This window comes from Sus scrofa, chromosome X (genome assembly GCF_000003025.6).
Source record: "Sus scrofa isolate TJ Tabasco breed Duroc chromosome X, Sscrofa11.1, whole genome shotgun sequence".
In the NCBI taxonomy this organism is placed as follows: domain Eukaryota; kingdom Metazoa; phylum Chordata; class Mammalia; order Artiodactyla; family Suidae; genus Sus; species Sus scrofa.
The window spans coordinates 103,191,625-103,216,638 of NC_010461.5; positions in this window are offsets into that span (position 1 = coordinate 103,191,625).

A 25,014-nucleotide genomic window follows, 5' to 3' on the forward strand; every position below is an offset into this window, starting at 1 on the left:
CTCTTATGATATTTACCATATTGATCTTTATTTTTTAGTTATTTGTATGCTTATTGTTATATCCTCTACTAATCCTTGTGCTCCTGAGAGGTTGTATCTATTATACCTAGGAATATAATAAATAACAGATAGGAACTCATTAAACAGCAAATATTACTTAGCTATAAGCAAAATATTTTATGTTTATGTCTCTGTGTAAAATGTAAACCAAAATGTTAGAATGGCTAAAGTTTTTTTTATTCATTCAAATTTCATATAGCCATAATTATTGACCCCAAGTATTATGATCTGCGACATTTTAATGTATATATAAATAATTTATTAGCTAGTTTTATAACTCATAATTAAATGATAGTTTTTAAATTCAAGTAGTTAGGGTTTATCAGGATATCGAAACAGCTCCATGCACTCAAACCACTGATCCTACAATGCCTACTACAACAGAGAAACTTTAAACTTTTTACATTGCTTGTGAAATGTACATGTATTTTCTGTCCTTGGGAGAAGGCTCTACAAGTTTTGTAAAATTCTTAATGGGATCTGTGAGTTCCCAAATATGCCAAAGCTAGAAACAAGATAATCAGCCTTGACCTCTTCCTTACCTTTACCACTCACATCTATCTAGTCATCAATTTCTACTTCTAAATATCAGTTAAAATTGTCTCCTCTCTGACCTTACTGTCTTAGTTCAGACCCTCATCTTATCTCTTAACTAATTTCTCTGCCTCCAGTCTTATAACCCTGAGGAAGTACTCAAAAGTTGGCAGAAGGAAAGATTGCATTAAAAATGAGATTAAGTGAATAGATGAGAGAAGAGGTTTAATTTTAAATTATTACTGTGACCAAAAGAGAAATGAAACCTGATAGGTATGGCTAGTTGCAAAGTTTCGAGAATAAGGAAATATACACCTCCTCCTCCCACCTTACCCACAAATGAATTAGTTGTTGTTCCTATTCCTATGGAACTGTGGGCATATCTTAATTATAACAATTTCTAAAGTACATGAAAATTATTTCTTATTCATCTATTTTTTTCCACTAGACTGTGCTTTCTTCCAGAATATCAATCATTTTATTTGCTTGTCATTACTTCCTCTCCCTTATTTGTACTGGAGTATAAGCAATATGAAGGCAAAGACAGAGCCTCCCTTATTCACCATTCCATGCCCCACCTAATATAGTATCTGGCATATGATTATTATTCAGTAAATATTTGTGAATGTATAAATAAAGCAATAAATAATCAGACATTTGTATATACAGTGTTTATAGTGTCCATAAAAGTATCTGTCATAGGAGTTCCCGTTGTGATGCAGCAGAAACAAATCCAACTAGGAACCATGAGGTTATGGGTTTGATCCCTGGCCTTGCTCAGTGGGTTAAGGATCCAGCGTTGCCATGAGCTGTGGTGTAGATTGCAGACACAGCTCAGATCTGGCATTGCTGTGGCTGTGGTGTAGGCTGGCGGCTACAGCTCCGATTAGACCTCTAGCCTGGGAGCCTCCATATGCCGCGGGTGCTGCTCTAAAAAAGACAAAAAGACACACACAAAAAAGTATCTGTCATATATTAGGAACTCACTTGATGAATGGATCAATGGATTCAATAGATTCAGACTTATAAACAGGTCCCTCTAAAATTCTACAGACGAGACTAAGGTAGAGGATGGACTTGAAAGATGAACATTGTTGTGGCTTTTTGAATCTCTGTTTTGTGGATATTGTTAAAAGTGAGACATATAACAAACTTTAGGTTATATATAAAATGTACCCAGTCTAACCTGGATTCCCATTTCTAGGTATTATCAGAAGGAGAAGATAAAGTGTAATTTTCTGGCATAGCTAAAGATTGCCTAAAGTGTTAATGCATGTATTAGCTAGTTTTATAGAGACATTAGTAGAAAGAGCCTAAGGATTGGTAAACTTTCTCAAAAAGTATTGCTCTTGATTCATTGATGATTATAAACACCACTGTAACATAGAGGTTTCTCTAAAGAGAAATTAAATAGGGAAGGAGAATTAAAAACTTCTGATGAGGAAAATTTTAGGTGAGAAGAGTATATCATTCAAACTAGTGTCTAATTAATTTAATCCAAGGGATAACAAATTCTTATTACTTTAGGTAATTTTTAGGCATTTGTAGTTTTTTCTCCCAATTTTATCCTGTAATTACATAAAAAATTTTGGCTAAAACATAAATTCTGCTGCATATCACTTGTAGCTTATTCTTAACATAATGTCAAATTCCAATAAATATACATTAACTGACACCAGATTTATTCTTTATGCCTTTTTATTCAGGTATAGTATACATTTATTAGATAAAGTATATTAATTTTAATAAGAAAGGTTTATTATTTTTTATGTATATATCCATGAAACCACTGACCAAATCAAGTTATAGAACATCCCCAGCAGTCCAAAAGTTTTCTTCAGGGCTCTTCAGAGTTGATACCCTACTGGATATATACAACATTCTGACTTTTATCACACTGAATACTTTTTCTTGTTGTTGAAGTTTACATAGTTGATATCCCATATTATATATTATTTGTGATTTGTTCCTTTTGTTCATCAACATATATGAAAATTTTACATAAATTTCTGCATATATCTATAATGTGTTCTTTTCTTTATGGTGCATATTATTCGATTGGATGAATTCCATTGTATGAATAAAACACAATTTATCTATCCATTCTTCTCTTGATGATATTTAGGTAGCTTCTCATTTGGCGCTATTATACAGTTCCTAAAAACATAATACATGTCCATTGGTGGAAATAAACTTATTTATCTTGGGTATACACCTAAAATTGGAGTTACCGGATCATAGGAAAGTATATATTTACCATTTGGTTCGTATTTTAAAGAGTTTATATAGACATAAAATTTTGAATGCAGGTTTCTCTACATCTTTGCTGACACTTCGTATTAGTATTTTTATTTTTAAAATTTTTAGACATTCTCATGATGAAACATTTAGTAGTGTTTCATTGTGGTTTTAATATCCATTTCTTTCATGAGTAATTTGAATATGAGTGTCCTATTTTCAAATATTTTGTCTATTTTATAGTGTAGCTAGACTTTTTCTTACTTGGTTGTATGATATATATTCCACAAGCCCTTGATGAATATATTTATTGTGAATATCTTTTTCCTAATTTTGGCTTGGTTGTTACTCTAATAGTGTCTTAACGAAAAGAAATTATTAATATTTTATTTATTGTAATGGTCTTTTTTGGCTTTTTTCTTTTTTAATTAAGGTAGAATTGACATAGAACAATATATTAGTTTCATATATGTAAGATAATTATTCAATATTTGTATATATTGTGAGATAAACACCATATGTTAACGTCTGTCATTGTACCCAGTTACAAATTTGTGTGTATGTTGAGAACTTCTAAGATCTACTCTTTTAGCAACTTTCAAATGTCCAATACAGTATTTATGATTAACTCTAATCACCTGACTGTATTACATCCCCATGACTTTTTTATTTTAACTGGAAGTTTGTACCTTTTGACCTCTTGCACTCATTTTGCTCATCCATCTCCCCGTGCCCCCGTCTCTAGCTGTCATCAATCTGTTCTCTATGACCCTTTCTTTTTTTCTTTTAGATTCCACTTATAAGTAAGATTATATGGCATTTGCCTTTCTTTGTCTTATTTCACCTAGCACGATGCCCTCAAGTTCTATCTATGTTGTTGCAAATGGCAAGATTTCATTATTTTATATGCCTAAATAACATTCCATTATTCTACAAATGTTTTACCATTCATCCATTGATGGTAACTGAGGTTGTTCCTATATTTTGACTATTATAAGTAATGCCTAGTAGTTAGTGATACTGAGCACCTTTTCATGTACCTGTTGGCTATTTGTATGTCTTCTTTGGAAAAATGTCTATTCAGATCATTTGTTCATTTCTTAAGCAAGTCATTTGTTTATTTGCTGTTGAGTTGTAGGAGTTACTTATAAATTTTGAATATTAACTCCTCAGATATATGGTTTACAAATATTTTCTCCCATTCTATAAATTACTTTTCATTTTGTTAATTGTTTCCTTTGCTATGCAGACACTTTTTAGTTTGAAGCAGTCCAAATTATTTATTTGTGCTTTTGGTGTCATATCCAAAAGTCTCATTGCCAAGAACAATGTCAAGGAGTTTTTTTCTTGTTTTCTTATAGGAGTTTTACAGTTTTAAATCTTATATATCAGATTTTAATCCATTCTAAGTTAATTTTTTTGTATGGTAGAAGATAAAGATCAAATTTCATTTTTTTTTCCATTAGGCTATCCACTTTCCCAGTACATTTATTGAAGTGACTATCCTTTCCCCACTGTATATTATTGACACATTTTTCAAAGATTACTTGACTCTATATGTGTGGGTTTATTTCTGGGCCTCAGCAGTGACAATGCCAGATCCTCAACTGCTAGGCTGCCAGGGAACTCCAAAGTCTTACAGTTTTAAGTATACTGAACTTCCACCTCATAAGTTAAATTTATTCCTAAGCATATTCTTTTTGATGCTATTGTAAATGGGATTGTCTTCTTTATTTAATTTTTGGATAGTTTGCAGTTAATGTATAGAAAACAACTTGTATTGTTGACTTTATATCCTCTACATTCCTGAATTCATTTATTAGTTATAACAATTTTTGGTGGAGTCTTTAGGATTTTCTACATGTAAGAATCATGTCGTCTGTAGTTAGAGACAGTTTTACTTCTTACTTTCTGATAAGCATGCCTTTTATTTCTTTTCCTTGCCTCATTGTTCTGGTTAAGACTTTCAGTACTACATTTAATAAGAGTAGTGAGAGTGGTCACCTTTAAGTTGTTCCTGATCTTAGAGAAAAACTTTCACCTTTTTACCATTGAGTGTCTTGTTAGCTGTGTGATAACATTGATTATTATTACTACATTATTATAAGAGCATAACCATATTATTAAAATGACCATACTACCCAAGACAATCTACAGAGTTAATGAAATCCTTATCAAAATACCCATGACATTTCTCACAGAACTAGAACAAGCAATCCTAAAATTCAAATGGAACCACAAAAGACTCTGAACTCTCAAAGCAATCCTGAGAAGAAGGAACAAAGCTGGAGGTATAACCTCCTAAACTTAAGACTGTAGTACGCAAAGCTACAGTAATCAAAGCAGTGTGGCATTAGCACGAAAACAGACACATAGATCAATGGAACAGAATAGAGAGCCCAAAATAAACCCATGTACCTGCAGCCAATATTGCTTCTGACCCATTCTTACTCCCCCATTCTTTAACCCTAATTACATGCAAGTTATGTCATTTAACTGTGTCCCATCTATTTCTTATACTCTTTTCGGTCCTTTCTCTTTATTTTTCTGTATATTCTATAGTTGGGAAACATTCTATTTACCTTTCTTTGAGATAACTTATTCTCTTTTCATCTATGCTCAATTTACTGTTAAACCCATCTGAGTTTTTAATTACCAATATTGTTTTGTTAAGTTCTAAACTGTCTGTCCTTTTGACTTTTTTTTGATTCCAGTATCTAATGATAATGTTCATAGTTTCATCCATTTTGTTAATCTTCCTTTTATTATCTTGGGCAAAATAATAGTAATTTTATAGTCCTTGTCTTTTAATTTCAATATCTGAATCAACTGTAAGATTTAAAAATTTTATTTTTCACTCTTTATCCTGAGTATTTGCAGAATTTTCCTGCACTCAAACATGTCATAATTTTTCATTATAAGCTTGTATGTGTATATTAAAGAACTGTAGAGACCGGAGGTCTCCCAGAAGGTTCACCATTTTATTTGTTAAGCAAAAAACTAGATGCAGATCATGCCAATAAAATCAAGGACAGAGCTGGGTAATAACTAGATTGCAGCTTTAATTAGACTCATTCCACATCAGATGTCAATCATCTCAATGGCAATACCTGACATATGATGTATCTTTGTAAGAGTCTACTTCCAACAGGACTCTATCTTCCAAGCATTTCAAGACTGTATGAGATATCCTCTGCTTTTTCAGTGGTATCTGTCATCTAGCCTCCTGTGTTGCTGTAGTCCTCAAAAATGACCCAGCAGGAAGGTTGAATATTTTAAGATTTTTTCTTTCTCTTGATTTTACATTGTCATGCTAGCTCTTACAGTGGCTCAAAATTCTTCTGGGTATTCTTCCTTCTAGGAAGACAACTGTGCCAAGGACAAGTCATATTATAAGCACCAAACTTAGTTCACCAGGAAGCATTCTGTGGTATTTGAACTGAGACTTTCCTCTTTCCTCCCCCTCTGCAATGTTGTGAGATAAAAACTTTACTCCAAATTAGTGTAGCCAAGAATACAGGGTTCCCTCTACTCTTTAATTCCAGAGGTTTACCTTTCCAGAAAGGGTAGGGAGTCAGCATTTCTCACCCTGTCTCCAGATATGTGTGGCTCATACCAAGTATCCATAGTGCAGTTGAGAGATAAGAACTCCTGGAGTTCCCATCGTGGCTCAGTGGTTAACGAATCTGACTAGGAACCATGAGGTTGCGGGTTCAATCCCTGGCCTTGCTCAGTGGGTTAGTGATCTGGCATTGCCATGAGCTGTGGTGTAGGTTGCAGACGTGGCTCGGATCCCACTTGCTGTGGCTCTGGTGTAGGCCTGCAGCTACAGCTCCAATTGGACCCCTAGCCTGGGAACCTCCATATGCCGCAAGAGCAGCCCAAGAAAGGGCAAAAAGACCAAAAAAAAAAAGAACTTCCTTCTTTTACTCAGCCCCCATTTATGCATTGAAAGCTCTTCAGCAACACCACCGAGAATACTAGGAATACAAGATCATCTCCCATTCAGCTCCTACCACTGCCGCTCTCCAAATTGTGCTCCTAATTTGGAGGTGTCACTAAGAGAGAAAAGTGTCATTATCCCCAAACTCATCTCTAGAACCAATTGAAATTTTTTGTCTGGGGAAGCAGATGGCCATAAGACAAAGATCATCTTTTCCCAAAGGAAATGACTTTATTTGCAAGAGAGTATGGAGAAGCCTGAGGGACATTATCAAAAACAGTAGAGGTTTTAGTGAAACATAAATGGGAGGACATTGGTAGGTACACTGGAAATATAGGCTAAACTATAAGCCAACTAAATTGCAGGAGAAAACCTGGGAGACAGCTGGCAAGAGCCTTCCTGCGGTCAGAACAAACCTCAAATGCTGACTTCAGGAATTATCATTTCAAAAGAGATTGAATTTGAATAAATGTGTCTGCTCAGCAATTTATGCACTAGGGTATTATTGAAAACAATAGTGAAATCAGCCAGCCTTAATAGCTGGGTATAGTCATAGAAAGGGACAAGCAAAGAGAGCCCTAGGAAATCCACATTTTTCAGCATGACTGCATATACCCAAGGCTGAGGAACAAAACCAAAGGCCTCATACTGAAGGGAAATTGATTTCCAAAAATAGTCTATCCAAGTCAAAAGACAATCAACAAACTTTAAAAAAAAAAAAAACATAGTTTGAAGGAGAGGGAGCATGGAATCAATATACAGAATCACTTTATATGTCCACTCTTAAAAATTATGTGACATGAAAGGAAACAGGAATATGTGATCCATTTATGGGGGGAAAATCTATCAACAAAAACTGCCTATTTAGGAATGAGATGTCAGATTTAACAGACAGATATTTTAAAGTACCAAAGATACTTTAAAGTACAAAGAACTAAAGAAATTTCTTTGAAAAGTAAAGAAAATTATGAAGTTAGAGTCTCATCAAATACAAGGTAGTGATAATAAAATACAAATTATTTTTTAAAAACAACCAAAAGAAAAGTCCCCATCTGAAGAGAAAAATAATTAAAAGGAAAAATGCATTACACAGCCTCATCTATAATTCAAATTGGCGGAAGAATCAGAGAACTTATAAAACAGATCAATAGAAATTATACAATCTAAAGAACAGAGAGAAAATTAATGAAAAATATAGGGAGTTCCTGTTGTGGCTCAGTGGGTTACACACTCAACTAGTATCCATGAGGATGTGGGTTTGATCCCTGGCCTCACTCAGTGGGTTAAAGATCTGGTGTTGCAGTGAGCTGTGGTGTAGGTCACAGATCTGGCTCAGATGCTGTGTTGTTGTGGCTGTGGCATAGGCCAGCAGCTGCAGCTCTGATTCGACCCCTAGCCTGGGAACTTCCATATGCTGCACCTGCGGCCCTAAAAAGAAAAAAAAAAAGAAAAATTTGCAAAAGAAAATATTTGATACAGGAGAAAGCAGTAAAAGAGGAATAAACAAAAAAGACAATATACATAGAAAAATACAGATGTACATTAAACTATATCATTAATAATATTAAATGTAAATCATTAAACAATCCAGTAAAAGGCAGAGGTAGTAAGACTAGATACCAAAACAAGGACTGACAATAGGAAAAAATAACCCATGTGGGAAAAAGTATTTATAATTCATATGTCTCTGATAAGGCCCTAGTATCTTGAATACATAAAGAACTCTTTTAACTCCATTAACAAAAAGATAAACAACCAAAATAATTGAAAACACATTTAAACAAATACTTAAATATGAATATTCTTTGCAACGCTGTTCGCAATAACCAAAGGTAAAAAAACAACCCGATGTCTAGCAATGGATTAATGTATAAACAAAAGTAGTCTATTTATGCAGTGGTATAGTATTCAATGATAAAAAGGAATGAAATACTGATACATGATACAATGTACATGAACTTTGTAAAAATTGGCAAATGATTATAAATTCATATGGAACTGCAATAGATCAAAATACATAAAACAATCCTGAAAAAGGACAAAGTTGGAAAACTCAGGCTTCCCAATTAACAACACATAATACAAAGAAACAGTAATCAAGACAATGTGGTGCTGGTATAAACATAGTCATATAGATTAATGGAAAAGAATTGACAGTCTAGTATTAAAACCATATGTCTGTGTCAACTGTCTTTCAATAATGGTGCGAAGGCCTTTTAGTGGGGAAAGAATAGAATTTTCAACAAATGGTACTTTGACAAGTGAATGAATTTGGACCATTACCTCACACTACTTATAAGTTTTAACTTAAAGGAGACAAAAGACCTAAATATCGTGGACAAAGAGAGTGACCTGCCATTTCAGTAAACAAAGGATATTATGGCCATCAAGACATAAGCCACTGCTTAACGAATCCGACTAGGAACCATGAGGTTGCTAATTCAATCCCTGGCCTTGCTCAGTGGGCTAAGTATCTGGCGTTGCCATGAGCTGTGTTGTAGGTCGCAGACGCGGTTCGGATCCCACATTGCTGTGGCTGTGGTGTAGGCCAGTGGCTACAGCTCCAATTCAACCCCTAGCCTGAGAACTCCATATGTCGCAGGAGCGGCCCAAGAAATGGCAAAAAGACAAAAAAAAAAAAAAAAAAAAAAGACATAAGCCACTGCAGCTGCCCCTGATGGTGCACACTGAGGGGATTCAGGATGAAAAAAAAAAAAAATACTGGCCATAGATAGTTAAGGTGTATATCAAAGAAATAATTTCAGTAAGCCCAGACTCTTGCATCTTTCCGTACATAGAAAAGCACTAAATTCATTAACTTGAGTTGTGTGATTTTTAAAAAAATTAACCATAATCTTTTGATGTTCTGACAACCTGTTTTGGTTTTTTTTGTTTTGTTCTTTTAACAAATCTCCTATATATCCTGGCTTCTCCATTACCTCTTTGGAGCAGTCCCTCAGAAATATCTGAGAGGCTGTATACCAGGCTTAAGTCCTCAGTAAGTCTGCCAAAAAATCCCGTAATTATTAATTTTTAGGTTGTGCATTTTTTTCAGTCAACAGTATGAAACCTAAAGTTATAAAAGTCTTAAAGGCAAACATAAAATAAGTCTTTATGATCTCCAATTTGGCAGTGTTTTCTTAAATATGACACTAAATGCATGAGTAACAAAAGAAAAAATAATAATTAGTCAGGATTCTCCAAAGAGAATCAATAAACTATAAAAGGAGATTTATTATGAGGAATTGGATCACACAAGTAATGGGTCTGAGAAATTCCATGATTTGCCACCTGCAAGCTGGAGACCCAGGAAAGCCAGTGGTTTAATTCAGTCCTTGTACAAAGGCCTAAGAACCAGGGAACTGATGATATAGATCCCAGTTAGAGGGCAGGAGAACATGCGGTGAGATGTTCCAGCTTGTGGTAGTTAATTTTATGTGTCAACTTTCCTGGACTAAGGGATTCCCAGATAGTTAATAAAACCTTATTTCTAGTTGTGTTAATGAGGATCTTTCTGAAAGACACTGGCATTTAAATCAGTAGACTGAATTAAAAAGATTGCCCTCAGCAAAGAATGTGGGCATCATCCAGTCTATTGAGGACCTGACTAGAACAAAAAAAAAGTGTAGGAAGGCAGATTTGCTTTCCTTTTTTGAAAAAAAAATGTGTGTGTGTGTGTGTGTGTGCGCATGTATGTGTGTGTACATTCAATATATATTTGAATATTGGACCATTACCAGGTATATATGTGTGTGTGGGGGGGTGTGTGTATGTGTGTTCAATATATATGTTGAATATGTCTCCCTCAGTGTCCATGGAGGATTGGTTCCAGGATATCAGAATCTGCAGATACTCAAGTTCCATAGTCAGCCTTCTGTATCCATAGTTCCACATTCACAAATGCAGTCAATCACAGATTGGGTAGTACTGTATGTACTATTGAAAAAAAATCTATGTATAAATGGACCTATGCAATTCAAAGCTGTGTTCAGGAATCAACTATATATGTCATATATCATATGAAGCAGTAACAATTCCATAAATTTATAGCAGTGTGTCAGCCTACTGCCACACTTTATTGTAGTCAGTGTTTAATGTGTGATTTGCCCAAACATCAATCCTATATTGCGCTTCCATTTCTGATATGTGCTGCACAACTCTGCCTAAGCTCTTCACTCTTCTACTTTCTAAAACATTTTACTGCACTAACTGAAAATGGAATTCCATAATTATCAAATTCCTCTACAGTCTTAACAGAATTTGGAGTTTTTTTCCTATTTATTTATTTATTTTTAATTGTTATTTCCCCAATACATTTTTTTTTCCTACTGTACAGCATGGTGACCCAGTTACACATACATGTACACATTCTTTTTACTCACATTATCATGCTCCATCATAAGTGACTAGACATAGTTCCCAGTGCTATACAGCAGGATCTCATTGCTAATCCATTCCAAAGGCAATAGTCTGCATGTATTAACCACAAGCTCCCAATCCACTACCCTCCGTCCCCCTCCTCCTTGGCAACCACAAGTCTATTTTCCAACTCCATGATTTTCTTTTCTGTGGAAAGGTTGATTTGTGCCGTATATTAGATTCCAGATATAAGTGATATCATATGGTATTTGTCTTTCTCTTTCTGACTTACTTCACTCAGGATGAGAGTCTCTAGTTCCATATTGCTGCACATGGCATTATTTTGTTCTTTTTTATGGCTGAGTAGTATTCCATTGTGTATATACACCAAATCATCCTAATCCAATCTTCTGTCAATGGACATGTGGGTTGTTTCCATGTCTTGGCTATTGTGGATAGTGTTGCAATGAACATGAGGGTGCATGTGTCTTTTTTATGTAGAGTTTTGTCCGGATATATGCCCAAGAGTGGGATTGCAGGGTCATATGGAAGTTTTATATATAGATTTCTGAGGTATCTCCATACTCATATCCATAGTGGTTGTACCAGCTTCCATTCCCACCAACAGTGCAGGAGGGCTCCCTTTTCTCCACATCCCCTCCAGCAGTTGTTATTTGTGGACTTATGAATGATGGCCATTCTGACTGGTGCGAGGTGGTATCTCGTGGTAGTTTTGATTTGCATTTCTCCAATAGTCAGTGATGTGGAGCAATTTTTCATGTGCTTGTTGGCCATCTGTATCTCTTCCTTGGAGAACTGTCTATTCAGGTCTTTTGCCTATTTTTCCATTGGATTGTTGGCTTTTTTGCTATTGAGTTGTATAAGTTGCTTGTATATTTTAGGGATTAGCTCTTGTCTGTTGTATCACTTGAAATTATTATCTCCCATTATGTAAGTTGTCTTTTTGTTTTTTTTCTTTTCTTTTCTTTTCTTTTTTTTTTTTGTCTTTTGTCCTTTTAGGTCCACACATGCAGCACATGGAGGTTCCCAGGCTAGGGGTCCAATCGGAGCTGCAGTGGCCACACTATGCCAAAGCCACAGCAACACAGGATCCAAGCGGTGTCTGCAACCTACACCACAGTTTACAGCAACACCAGATCCTTAACCCACTGAGCAAGGCCAGCTATCGAACCCACAACCTCATGGTTCCTAGTTGGATTCGTTTCCACTGCACCACAACAGGAACTCCTATTTTTGTTTTCTTTTTGGTTTCCTTTGCTGTGCAAAAGCATTTCAGTTTGATTAGGTCCCATTGGTTTATTTTTTGCTTTTATTTCTGTTGCTTTGGGGGACTGACCTGAGAGAACATTTGTAAGGTTGATGTCAGAGAATGTTTTGTCTATGTTCTGTTCCAGGACTTTGATGGTGTCTTGTCTTATATTTAAGTGTGTCAGCTGTGTTGAGGTTATTTTGGTGCATGGTGTGAGTGTGTGTTCTAGTTTCACTGATTTACATGTAGCTGTCCAGGTTTCCCAGCAATACTTCCTGAAAAAACTTTTTTTTTTTTCCCATTTGAAGTTCTTGCCATCTTTGTCAAAGATTAATTGACCATAGGTGTCTGGGTTTATTTCTGGGTTCTCTATTCTATTCCATTGATCCGTCTGTCTGTTTTGGTACCAGTACCACACTGTCTTGATGACTGTGGCTTTGTAGTATTGCCTGAAGTCTGGGAGAGTTATGCCTCCTGCTTGGTTTTTGTTCCTCAGGATTGCTTGGGTAATTCTGGGTCTTTTGTGGTTGCATATAAATTTTTGGATTGTTTGTTCTAGTTCTGTGAAAAATGTCATGGGTAGTTTGAGAGGGACAGCACTGAATCTGTAGATTACTTTGGGTAGTATGGCCATTTTACAGTATTAATTTTTCCAACCCTGGAGCATGGAATAGCTTTCCATTTCTTTACATCTTCTTTAATTTCCCTGATTAATGTTTTGTAGTTCTCGGCATTTAAGTCTTTCATGACCTTAGTCAGGTGTATTCCCAGGTATTTGATTTTTTGGGATGCAATTTTAAAAGGTGTTGTATTTTTTTTATCCCTTTTCTAATATTTCATTGTTAGTATGCAGAAGCGTGACTGATTTCTGGATGTTCATCTTATATCCTGCTACTTTGCTGAATTTGTGGATCAGTTCAAGTAGTTTTTGGGTTGAGTCCTTAGGGTTTTATATATATAGTATCATGTTCTCTGCATACAGTGAGAGTTTTACCTCTTCTCTTCCTGTTTGGATGCCTGTTATTTCTTTTGTTTGTCTGACTGCTGTGGCTCGGATTTCCAATACTATGTTGAATAACAGTGGTGAGAGTGGGCATCCTTGTCTTGTTCCAGATTTTAGTGGGAAGGTTTTCAGCTTTTCTCCACTGAGTTGCTGTTGGCATATAATTGTTCATAGTATTCCTTCATGTTTTTTTGTAGTTCCATAGTATCAGTTGTTACTTCTCTTCTTCCATTTATTATTTTGTTTATTTGGGTTTTTTCTCTCCTCTTCTTGGTGAGTCTAGCCAGAGGTTTGTCAATTTTTTTTACCTTTTCAAAGAGCCAGCTCTTGGTTTGATTGATTTTTCTCTGTTTTTTTGAATTCTATTTTATTGATTTCCTCTCTGATCTTTATGATTTCCTTCCTTCCATTGACTTTAACTTTTGTTTTTTGTTCTTTTTCTAATTCATTTAGGTGGTGGGTTAAGTTGTATATTTGAGATTTTTCTTTTTTTTCTTTCTTTTTTTTTTTTTTTTTTTGAGGAAGGCCTGTATTGCTATGAATTTCCCTCTGAGCACTGCTTTTGCAGTATTCCATGGATTTTGAGTGGATGTGTCCTCATTATCATTTGTCTCGAGGTATTTTCCTTCTTGATTTCCTCATTGACCCATGGGTTTTTTAGTAGCATGTTGTTTAGTCTCCATGTAGTCAGTTTTTTCTCATTTCTTTTCCTGTGGTTGATTTCTAGTTTCATTCCGTTGTGGTCAGAGAAGATACTTGAAGTAATTTCTATACTCTTGAATTTGTTGAGGTTAGCTTTGTATCCCAGTATGTGATCAATTCTTGAGAATGGTCTGTGTGCACTTGAGAAGAATGTATATTCTGATTTTTTTTGGATGTAATGTCCTGAAAAATGTCGATTAAGTTTAACTTTTCTACTGTTTCCTTTAGGATCTCTGTTGCCTTATTGATTTTCTGTCTAGAGGAACTGTCCATGGATGTAAGTGGGGTGTTAAAGTGTCCTACTATGATTGTATTCCCATCAATTTCTCCCTTTATGTCTGTTATTTTTTGTTGTAGGTATCTGGGTGCTCCTATTTTAGGGGCATATATATTGATGATTGTAATATCCTCTTTTTGAATGGATCCTTTAACCATTACTACCTTGTCTTTCTTCATGGCCTTCATTTTAAAGTCTATTTTTTCTGATAGGAGTATTGCAACTCCTGCTTTCCTGTCTTGTCCATTGGCATGAAATATCTTTTCCCATCCCCTCACTTTCAATCTATTATGTGTCCTTTGCCCTAAGGGAAATAATGTCTCTTTCTTGTAGACAGCAGATTGAAGGTTTTTGCTTTTTTATCCAATCTGCCACTCTTTGTCTTTTGATTGGAGCATTCAGTCCATTGACATTCAAGGTTATTATTGACAGATACGTATTTATTGCCATTTTAAACCTTGTTTTCCAGTTGATTCTATGTTTCACTTTTCTTCCTTTCTTGTTTTGGTTGGATGATTTCCATTTTTTTATGCTTGAGTAGTTTTCTTTTCAGTTTTTGTGAATGTGATGTTCGGTTTTGATTTGTGGTTGCCCTGTCTTTTAAGCACATTAACCCCTTTGTATATCTTCTTTCTTTTTTCTGATATTCATCTAGGTTCAAACACAGCATTAAAATTAAAAAATGTATATTTTTCTTACTTTGGTTCCCCACATTGTATGACTTTTATGTCTTTTTTTTTTTTTTTCAACATCTTTTTGTTTAGATCAGTATGCTGGCTTATTTAAGTGACTGCTTTCCAATTGTGGTTTCCTCCATCCTAGTTCTTTTTTTCTTTTTTTTTCTTTAATTTAAAAAAGCCCTTTCAGTATTTCTTTTAGAATGGGTTTTGTATTGCTGTACTCTTTTAGCTTTGGTTTGTTGGAGGAATTCTTTCTTTCCCCTTCTATTTTAAGTGATATTCTTGCTGGATAGAGTATTCTAGGTTGCAAGTATTTTCATTTCAGCACTTTAAATATATCTTGCCACTCCCTTCTGGCCTGTAATGTTTCTGTAGAGAAATCAGCTGATAGGCTTATGGGGGTTCCTTTATAATTAATGATTTGCTTTTCTCATGCTGCCTTCAGAATCTTCTCTTTAACTTTTGTCATCTTTATTACAATATATCTTGGTGTGGGCCTGTTTGGGTTCAACTTTTTTGGGGGGCCCTCTGTGCTTCCTGTATCTTGAACTCAGTATCCTTTAGATTTGGAAAGTTTTCAGCCATAATTTCTTCAAATATATTTTCAATCCCCTTTTCTTTTTCTTTTCCTTCTGGAATTCCTATTATGCATAGATTATCCCACTTTATATTATCCCATAGGTCTCTTATATTGCTTTCATGTTTCTTCATTTGGTTTTCTTTCTGCTGTCCTGTTCGGGTGATTTCCATTATTCTATCTTCCATGTCACTAATTTGTTCCTCTGCAGTATTCATTCTGGTCTTTATTGCCTTTAGTTCAGTTTGTATCTCCACAAATGAATTTTTAATTTTTCTTGGCTCCTCCTTATATTTTCTAGTTCCTTTCTGAGGAAATCTGCATTACTGTTCCTATACTCTCTTAATTCCTTCAGTATTTTCCCTATCTCCCTTTTGAACTCAATGTCAGCCTGCAGAGGTCTGTTCATTGTTGACTGCTTTAGGTGAATTTTCCTATTGCTTTAACTGGCAATGGTTTCTGAGCTTCTTCATCTTACTTGTGTTTTTCTTTTTCTGTGAGTTTGGGGAAGCCCAACTGTAGTCTTGTAAGGCTACTTCTATGCAAGAATATCCCTTTGTATTTCTTTTGGGGGGGTTACTATTTATTTTCAGTGTGGAAGTTTGAATATTTGCTGTCTGTTTCTTCAGTGTGAGCAGGCTGTTATTCCCAGGATGCTCAGTGTGTTTTCAGAGAGAAGGATGCAATGGGTAGGGCCAGCAGTCAGTGCCTGGTCATTGGGCTCTCAACAGCAGCAAGGACCTGCAAGAAGGTGTCACAGGCTGCTCCTAGTTGCAGGGCCCTGGGAAGTGGTAATAAGCTCGAGGACAATCTTCAAGGTGACTGGAGCATTTGGCAGAAGCAGCATCAGAGTGCGTGAGTTCCCAGGGGAGTGAGAGCAACAACAGCTTGTGTTTGATTGCAGTGCCCTCCTCTGAGGTGATTGGAACTGCAGGTGGTACCCGTTCAGGGACCCCTATTGGGAGCAGGCCATGTCCATCTCTGGAGTCAGTGATAACTGCAGTGGTTTGCCCCTGCCACCTGTAGACCCTACATAAAGCAACCCATCTCACTTAACCCACATGGGAGGTACTGTACAGGCTGCTCCTAGTTGTGGGATCCTGGGAAGTGACAGAGATCAAGCATGTGGGTACTGCCCAGAGCATTTGGCAGTGGCAGCAACAGGGTCGGTGTGTTCTCAGGGGTGTGAGAGCACCAACAGGTGGTATTTGGTCACAATGCCCTCCTCTGTGGTGCCCTTTAGGTAAGTGGGGCTGCAAGTGATTTTTATTCAGGTATCTCCAATGGCAGTGGGCCATGCCCACCTCTGGAATCAGGGATAATTGTGGTGGTTTACCCTGTCACCTGCAGACCATGCAAGAAGCACCCTATCCTTAATCCTCTTAGTCGACACAGGAGGTGCTGCACCAGCTGCTCCTAGTTGTAGGATCTTGGGAAGGGACAGTGACCAAGTGTCTGGGTTCCACCCAGAGCGTTTGGCAGTGGCAGCTGCAGGTTGGGTGTGTTCCCAGGGAAGTGAGGGCAACAGCGTATGGTGCTTGGTTGCAGTGCCTTCTTTTTTTCTTTTTTACCATCCCTGGTGAGTGGGATCACAGGTGGAGCCCACTCACAGGCCCCCAGTGGTGGCAAGCCATGCCTCCCTCTGGCCTCTGAGATGACAGCCAGTCTGTCCCTGCTACCTGTAGATCATGCAGGAGGCACCCCTGATGCCCTTAGACCAAACAATAGATGCCTGGCTACCTGTAGCCTGCACAAGAAGCACCTAATCGCCCCTAAAAGAGCAAGAACCTTCTTGATGCTCATAGCCTCGGCCACCGCACCCTTTAAGCCCATGGGCATGCCCTCTCTCCAGAGCAAGGAGTTTCCTATGGAGGCCCGCCCCTCCTCCTCTCCCCTCCCCATCAATGTCGCCTTGCCTCTCCTGCGGTCTGGACCTTCTCCCAGGTTTCCTCTGCCATGGCGTTCCTTTCCTTAGCCCATGGAGCACTGCTCCTTAGCCCCTTAGGCTGTCTCCACACCACCGACCCCAGTCCTCTCCCAGGGACTTACCTCTGGATCCCAAGTTTCAGCACCCAGCCCCTGCCCGAGCGTCTCAGGCTGTGGTGTCCAGGCTGGTGGTTCAGATGATCTGTGGAGCTCTCACTCTGCTTTGCTGTTCTCAGTCCAGCTGGTGCGCTTTTCTCCTTGACTTTGAGGTCCTACCAACTCAGTTGATTTTCCTGTCAGTTAGGTGGCTTCCCAGGAGGTGGGTTCCTTTTCTCCTTCACAGCTCCCTCTCTGGAATGCTAGTCCTGTTCTGATTCCTTTTCTCTCTCTCTCTTTTTTTCTTTTGTTCTGCCCAGTTATGTCAAGAGTTTCTTGCCCTTTTGGTTGGTTTAAGTTCTTCTGCCAGCATTCAGTTGATGTTCTGTGCGAGTCGTTTTACATGTGGATGTGTTTTTTTGATGTGTTTGTGGGAGAAGGTGTACATGACCTCTTAATCCTCTGCCATCTTGCTCCGCCCCCCCTGGAATGTTTTCTTCAACTACTCCCTATGTCTCAAAAAACTCTTTTCTCTTTCTTGACATCATCTGTCCATTTTTATTTATTTATTTTTCTTTTGGTCCCATAGATCTGACTACTCTGTATCTTTTTTATAAGCCCCATAATATTTTTCTTATCATTTGATGTCAGAAAATTCTAAACTCCTCATCTGAATTCAAGATTCATCCATCTATCTATCTATCTATCTATCTATCTATCTATATCTACCTATTGATTGAAAAAAAATGCAGAACCTAAAAGTTGAGAGTTTTATTTTCTTTGGCATAGTAAACTGAAGACTTAAGCCTGGAAGGAAACCTCTTAGATCTCTCTGAGGGACTGCTCTGAAGAGCCAAGGTGGGAGTCAGGATATATAGGAGTTTTTGTAACAAAAGATTAGGTGGTTGGAATATCAAAAAATTACTGTTAATAGAAGAAAACTAGATATTTCAAGTTAAGGAATTTAGCACTTTTTATGCATGGGAAGATGCAGGAGTCTAGGCTTACTGAAGTCATTCCTTTGGTATGTACCTCAGCTATCTGGGGTGAGAATCCTGTGCTTTCTCATTCTAAGTCTCCTCGGGATGCACCTTCTGGGGTGCTGCAGCAGTTAACTATAAGTTGGCAGGCAACCTAAGTTTCTATCCTGAGTTCCCTCAGAACTCACTTGGGGCAGCTATAATGTGGTGGCTGGATGGCTGCAACATTTTTTTTTCCTGATATGACAGACAGTATTTTAGTTCACATATCCATCCATCTGTCTATCCATACATCCATATAAATAATTTGGTATATTTTTCCAGATTTAGATCCCTGATATGAGCTTAAGACTCATATATCCAGTCATCTACCTGATAGATCAATTGGATAGCTCAATGGAAGCTCAAACTCAACATGCCCAAGGTAAAACTCATTATTTTCCCCCCAAATCTGTTATTTCAGTGCTCTATCCACTTGTACAGGCCAGAAAACTAGGAATCATCTTTATCTTATACTTAATCCATCATCAAATTCAACTGATTTTACCCTCTAAGTCTTTCTTGATATCATCTACTCTTCTCCATGCCCTCCATTCTGGTCCAATATATCATCTTCTCTAGCCTAGAATACTGTAATAATTAAATAAATGGTCTCTGTTTTCCATTCTGCTCTCCCTCGTCTACTCCCCTTCAAGAAGTTCTCTGCACTGCACCTTGACTGATATTTCAAAACACAAATCTAAGAATATAATCCTTTGACAAGCACTATAGATGAGTGGGTTAATAAGATGGGATATATACACAATGGAATACTACTCAGCCATAAAAAAGAATGAAATAATGCCATTTGCAACAACATGGATGGAACTAGAGACTCTCATCCTGAGTGAAGTAAGTCGGAAAGAGAAAGACATACCATATGATATCACTTATATCTGGAATCTAATATATGGCACAAATGAACCTTTCCACAGAAAAGAAACTGATAGACTTGGAGAACAGACTTGTGGTTGCCAAGGGGAAGGGGGAGGGAGTGGGATGGACTGGGAGTTTGGGGTTAAGAGATGCAAACTATTACATTTGGAGTGAATAAGCAATGAGATTCTTCTATATAGCACAGGGAACTATAGCTAGTCACTTGTGATGGAACATGATGGAGGGTAATGTGAGAAAAGTTATACACACACACACACACACACACACACACACACGTGCGTGCGTGTGTGTGTGCATGACTGGGTCACTTTGCTGTGCAATAGACATTGGAAGAACACTGTAAATCAACTATAATGTAAAAAATAAAAATCATAAAAAGAAAAAAAGAAAAAAAAAAACCTTGGACATATTTTACTAACCAAAAGCCATTCTTTCTTCCTTCCTAGATGGACCTCAACATTGTCCACCCTTCTCTAAGAGAACGTTTTATTCAGGGAGGGCTTGGCCCCTTTCCAGATAGAGTGGCTTGAATCTTGACTGTTCTGACTCAATTTTGTGGTTTTATTCCCCTGATCAAGTAACTGTTTTAGGAATGAGACTATGATGCACTTCTGTGTAGAGATATGAGGGGATGCGTGCCGAGCATCTTCCAAGAAGGTTTTACTCACTCTTAAAAAGGATTCTGCTGCAAAAATGTTCACTGTTCTTCCTCTGAATATTGATATTAGCAAATACTGCTAAAGCTATATCAGTAACTTAGGACTCTTGGAGAATTTAGTCTAGGAGGACAAGCCAGTAAATACAGGAAGAGTGAAAAACAAAAAGGATCTCTGTTCTTGTTTACTTTGTAATTCAGTGAATTAACTAACTGAATTCCTCTATCTCTGGACTTCTTATAAATAAATATCTTTATAGCTTAGTATACTTTTCAGTGGATTTCCTCCTAGTTATAGCTAACAGCATCCAAACACTTGCTTAAAAACTATCAGAGGCTTCTAAATTACTCTGAGGACAAAACAGAAATCCTTAATGTGGCCTATAATACCCTGCATAGTCTTGCCACTACTTTATTGCACAGATTAATCTAACGCATGTCTGTTTCATTATGTTTTCTTGTCTTTTTCCAATTTGTCACTTTTCTTTGTTCTCCTGCCATTGGGCCTGTATTAGTTTGCTTGGGCTGCTATAACAGAATATCACAGACTGGGTACTTAAAAAAAAGAAATTTATTTCAATTAATTTTGAAGGCTGGAAGTCCAAAATCAAAATGTCAGCAAATTTGATATCCCCTGAGAACTTTCTCCTTGGCTTGCAGATGATTGCCTTCTAACTGTGTCCTCACATGGTCTTTCCTTTGTCCACACGTGTCCCTGGTGTCTCTCATGTTTCCTAATCGCTTCTTATAAGAACACCAGTTGGATTTCATTAAGGCCCACCTTGGGGGAGAGGGCTCATTTTAATTTAATCACCTTTTTAAAGGCCCTGTCCCCAATATACTCACATTCTGAAGTATTAAAGTTTAGGTCTTCTGTATATGAATCTGAGGGAAACATTTCAGTTCATAATAGGGCCATTGTAATTGTTATTTCCTCTGTCTCCACACTCCCCACCTCCTCACATCCCCACACGCCCAATTTTTCTAGTTTTCTAGTTGGGCCTCACTCATGCTTTGTATGCTAGATTAAATAATTTTCTATGAGAATCTTTCTCTAATACCAAATTTCCAAGTCCAGTTGATATTTATACATTAATTAGTATAATGATTTGTTATGATATGTATATGCTATTTCATGAGCAGAAACATGAAAGCAAAGGCCATGTTAATTTTGGTTTATCAATGTGTTTGTGGTTTTCAAGATAATAAATAGAATACAATGCATGCTCAATGAATAATTTTGAATGAATATATTCTGAATGAATACTATATCAGATGATCAGAAAATATAAATATTATTTTACAGTGATAGTTTCTTGTTCATATTTGTATCCTCGTTATCTAGTACAGTTAGTAGAACATAATAGCTGTTGAATTCATGTTTTCTCTGTAGGAATGAATGCATGAGTGAATGACTGTCTCTCTTTGGCTTTAGGTAAATATAAAGCATCTTGATTGCTTGATAGAAATAGTATAAAAACTGTAACTGAAATGTAATTTCTAGATTTATTTAGGCTTTCTTCTTGTTTATTTTCTATAGTACTTACCACTTTTATGCACAGCACTGGATTCACCTTTCCTATCTCCACACCATTTCAACTTCATATCATGACTCTTGTTACCTACCTAGACCCTGAATTTGATACCTCTATCAAATTGGTACTGACTACACACTGATGTTTAGTAGTCCTCAGAGAGATATTTCTTATTTTCCTATGTCTGATTTTCATGTAAGGTGGAAGATGGCTTTACACCCATTTTGGCTAACCTTCCATAGCCTCAGAGCTCATAAAAGCCACATTTTTCCTCAGACCTGATCATTTTTCACATAGAAAGACGACTGAACAAAAAGAAGGCACTCCATTACCCAAAACGTATAAAAAGTAAACATAATATTTATTTATTTAGATGACTAATAGAACTGTCCTAGCTTTTCAGAAAAAAAGAATTGTGTGTATGTGTGTATAGAGAAAGAGGGAGAGAGAGCTCTTTCTCCAGTAAATATATTTAATAATGAAATTCTAATGTGTCTGAAATGTAAAAAGAGACTACAGTTACATATGCTATCCCAAATTAAACCAAAAGCTTTAACATCCTCTATTATGAACAATTGTATGGATAAAGGAAAGAGATAATGGAAAATGGCTCTACAAATTAATAATGAATAATTGACAGAAATGAGTGAATGAACACATTTTAAGAGTTTTGCTATACATATATCATAAAGATAAAGACAAACGATGGGTATATTTAATTCAGCAAATGTCAGCCTGAAATTATATCTGTATTATTCAGAGAAAAGTTTAAATCATATAAATAAACTCTTCAAAGTAAATCAGTAGAAAATAGATATAAAGGGAGAGAACATAATTTCATCTAAAAGTTTAAAGGAGTGATTAGTGCAAGTTTTTGCATTGTCTCCTGGCATAAGGTCATAGCTTTCAATCACATCTCTTTCTGATTTGTTATACAATGCAAATGCCCTTTAAGTGAGAGGGAATATACATTTTTAGACCAGAGACTCACTGATTATTTTTCCCATGTTAAGTTCCTAATGATGCTGGTACAATCTAACCCAAAGATTTATAACATAGGAATTTAGAACTTTAGGTCATAGCTTAAGATGGATTTTTTTCACATATGTGGCCTGTCTGATCTATGCATTTAAACTTGAGTTTATCTGTCCGGCATTTCCTCACATTTGGTTCCTAGTCATAAAAATATAATACCAAATACATACATGCAAGTTTAACTAGAAAAGACTCCACATAGGAAGAAGAGTAAATAAATAACACTGTGTTTGTTATCTGTTGCTGCATAACAAAATACCTGAAGCTTAGTGGCTTAAAATAGCATTTATTATCTCTCAGTTTTTTGTGGCTCAGGTATAACCTAGCTGGCCTCCACAGCTCAGGACTGCTCACAAAGCTTTTATCAGGGCATTCTGCTTTGATTGCAGTCATCTGAGGACTCAACCTGAGTGTTTGGGGTCGGGTATCAGGGGTGAAGATCCACTTCTAAGCTCCATATGGTTATCAGCAGGTCAGGTCCTTGCACTCTGTTGACCAGTGATATCAGTTTCTGACCAATTTTTATATGGCTACACACCACATAGCAGCTTGCCTCTTAGAGAGACAGAGAGAAGGGGACAGAGAAGGGGTGGGGGAGGAAGCTTGAAGCTATAGACCTTTCCTATTCCAATGTCACAAGTGACATCTCTTTGCTTCTTTCATATTCTATTTATTGCAAGCTATTCAATAAGCCAGCCAACATCGAAAGGAAGGAAATTACACGTGTGTGTAAATTCATGGATCCAGGGAGCACTGGGGCCCAGCTTAAAGATCATCTACCACAGATACCACAGAAAAGCAGAACTCACAGATAGAAGTGAGTTCTATAACTCACTTTTTACCCCAGGCTAGGGTAAAAAGTGAGTTATAGAACTAGCTATATCACTATAGATAAAGCATCTTTTTGCTTTCAAAATACAAAATATGATCATAAAAAACTCTGTGTAATTATTTGGCTTCTGATTGGTATTCAGAAAATTATTTCAACAGTTACTGGATAGCTATTCTTCTTTGTCAGGGGTCAGAAAACTATGGCCTTCAGCCTGTTTTTGTAAATAAAATTTAATTGGAACAGCATCATGCCTATTTACATATTGCCTATGGCTGGTTCTGGAATGCAAGAACAACGGAGATAAGTAGTTGCTACCATGACCTATGACCTGCAAAGACTTAGATATTTACGATCTGGTCCTTTAAGAAAATGTTTCAGGGCTATGTTAATGATGATAATTATAGGTTTTCTGCAAAAAAGCCAAGATTTTGTGGAGGGATTTTTCCTTATAATATAGGCCCAGTTCTCACCATTTCACATCCAGTAATAACTATCTAGATAACTCAATCTCAATTAGGTATTACTCCATCCAGGAAGGTTTTCCCAACCACTAAGCATGAGTTAGATGGCTTTCTCTGTGCTACTGTGGTACTATGTGCATATATCTGAGTAGCACTACTATATTGTATCTTTCTTATTGAGATAAATTTTAAATGTGCACCAATTTAAAATGTGCAGTTCAGTGGTTTTAAGTACTCTCACAATGTTATACAACTATCACCAGTACCTAGTTCTAAAACTTTTTCATAACCACAAAAAGGAATCCCAGAGCCATTAAGTAATCATTCCCCATTCTCCTTGCCTCAAAACCTCTGGCAATCTCCTTTCTATTTTAATGGATTTGCCTCTTCTGGACATTTCATGTAAATGTACTCATACAATATATGACCTTTGATGTCTGGCTTCTTTCACTTAGCATAATGTTCTCAAGATTCATCCATATTGTAGTATACATCAGTACTTCATTCTTTTTATGTCTGAGTAATATTGCATTGCATGGATATACCACATTCTGTTTTATATATTCACTAAGTGATAAACATTAGAGTTGATTCCACTTTTTGGATGATACATAAAGAGCTGCTATTAACATTTGTGTAGAAGTTTTTGTTTAAACACCTGTTTTCAATTGTCTTCGTTGTTTACATAGGATTGAGATTGTTGAATTATATGCTAATACTTTGTTTAGTCATTTGAGAAGCAACTAAACCATTTTTATAGTGGTTTTACCATTTTACATTCCTAACAGCAAAAATGAGAGTTCTAATTTCTATACATCTTTGCCAACCCTCGTTATTTTTCTTCTTTAAAAAAGTATACATTTTAGTAATTGTGAAGTGATACCACGCTGTAGTTTTGATTTGCATTTCTGTAAA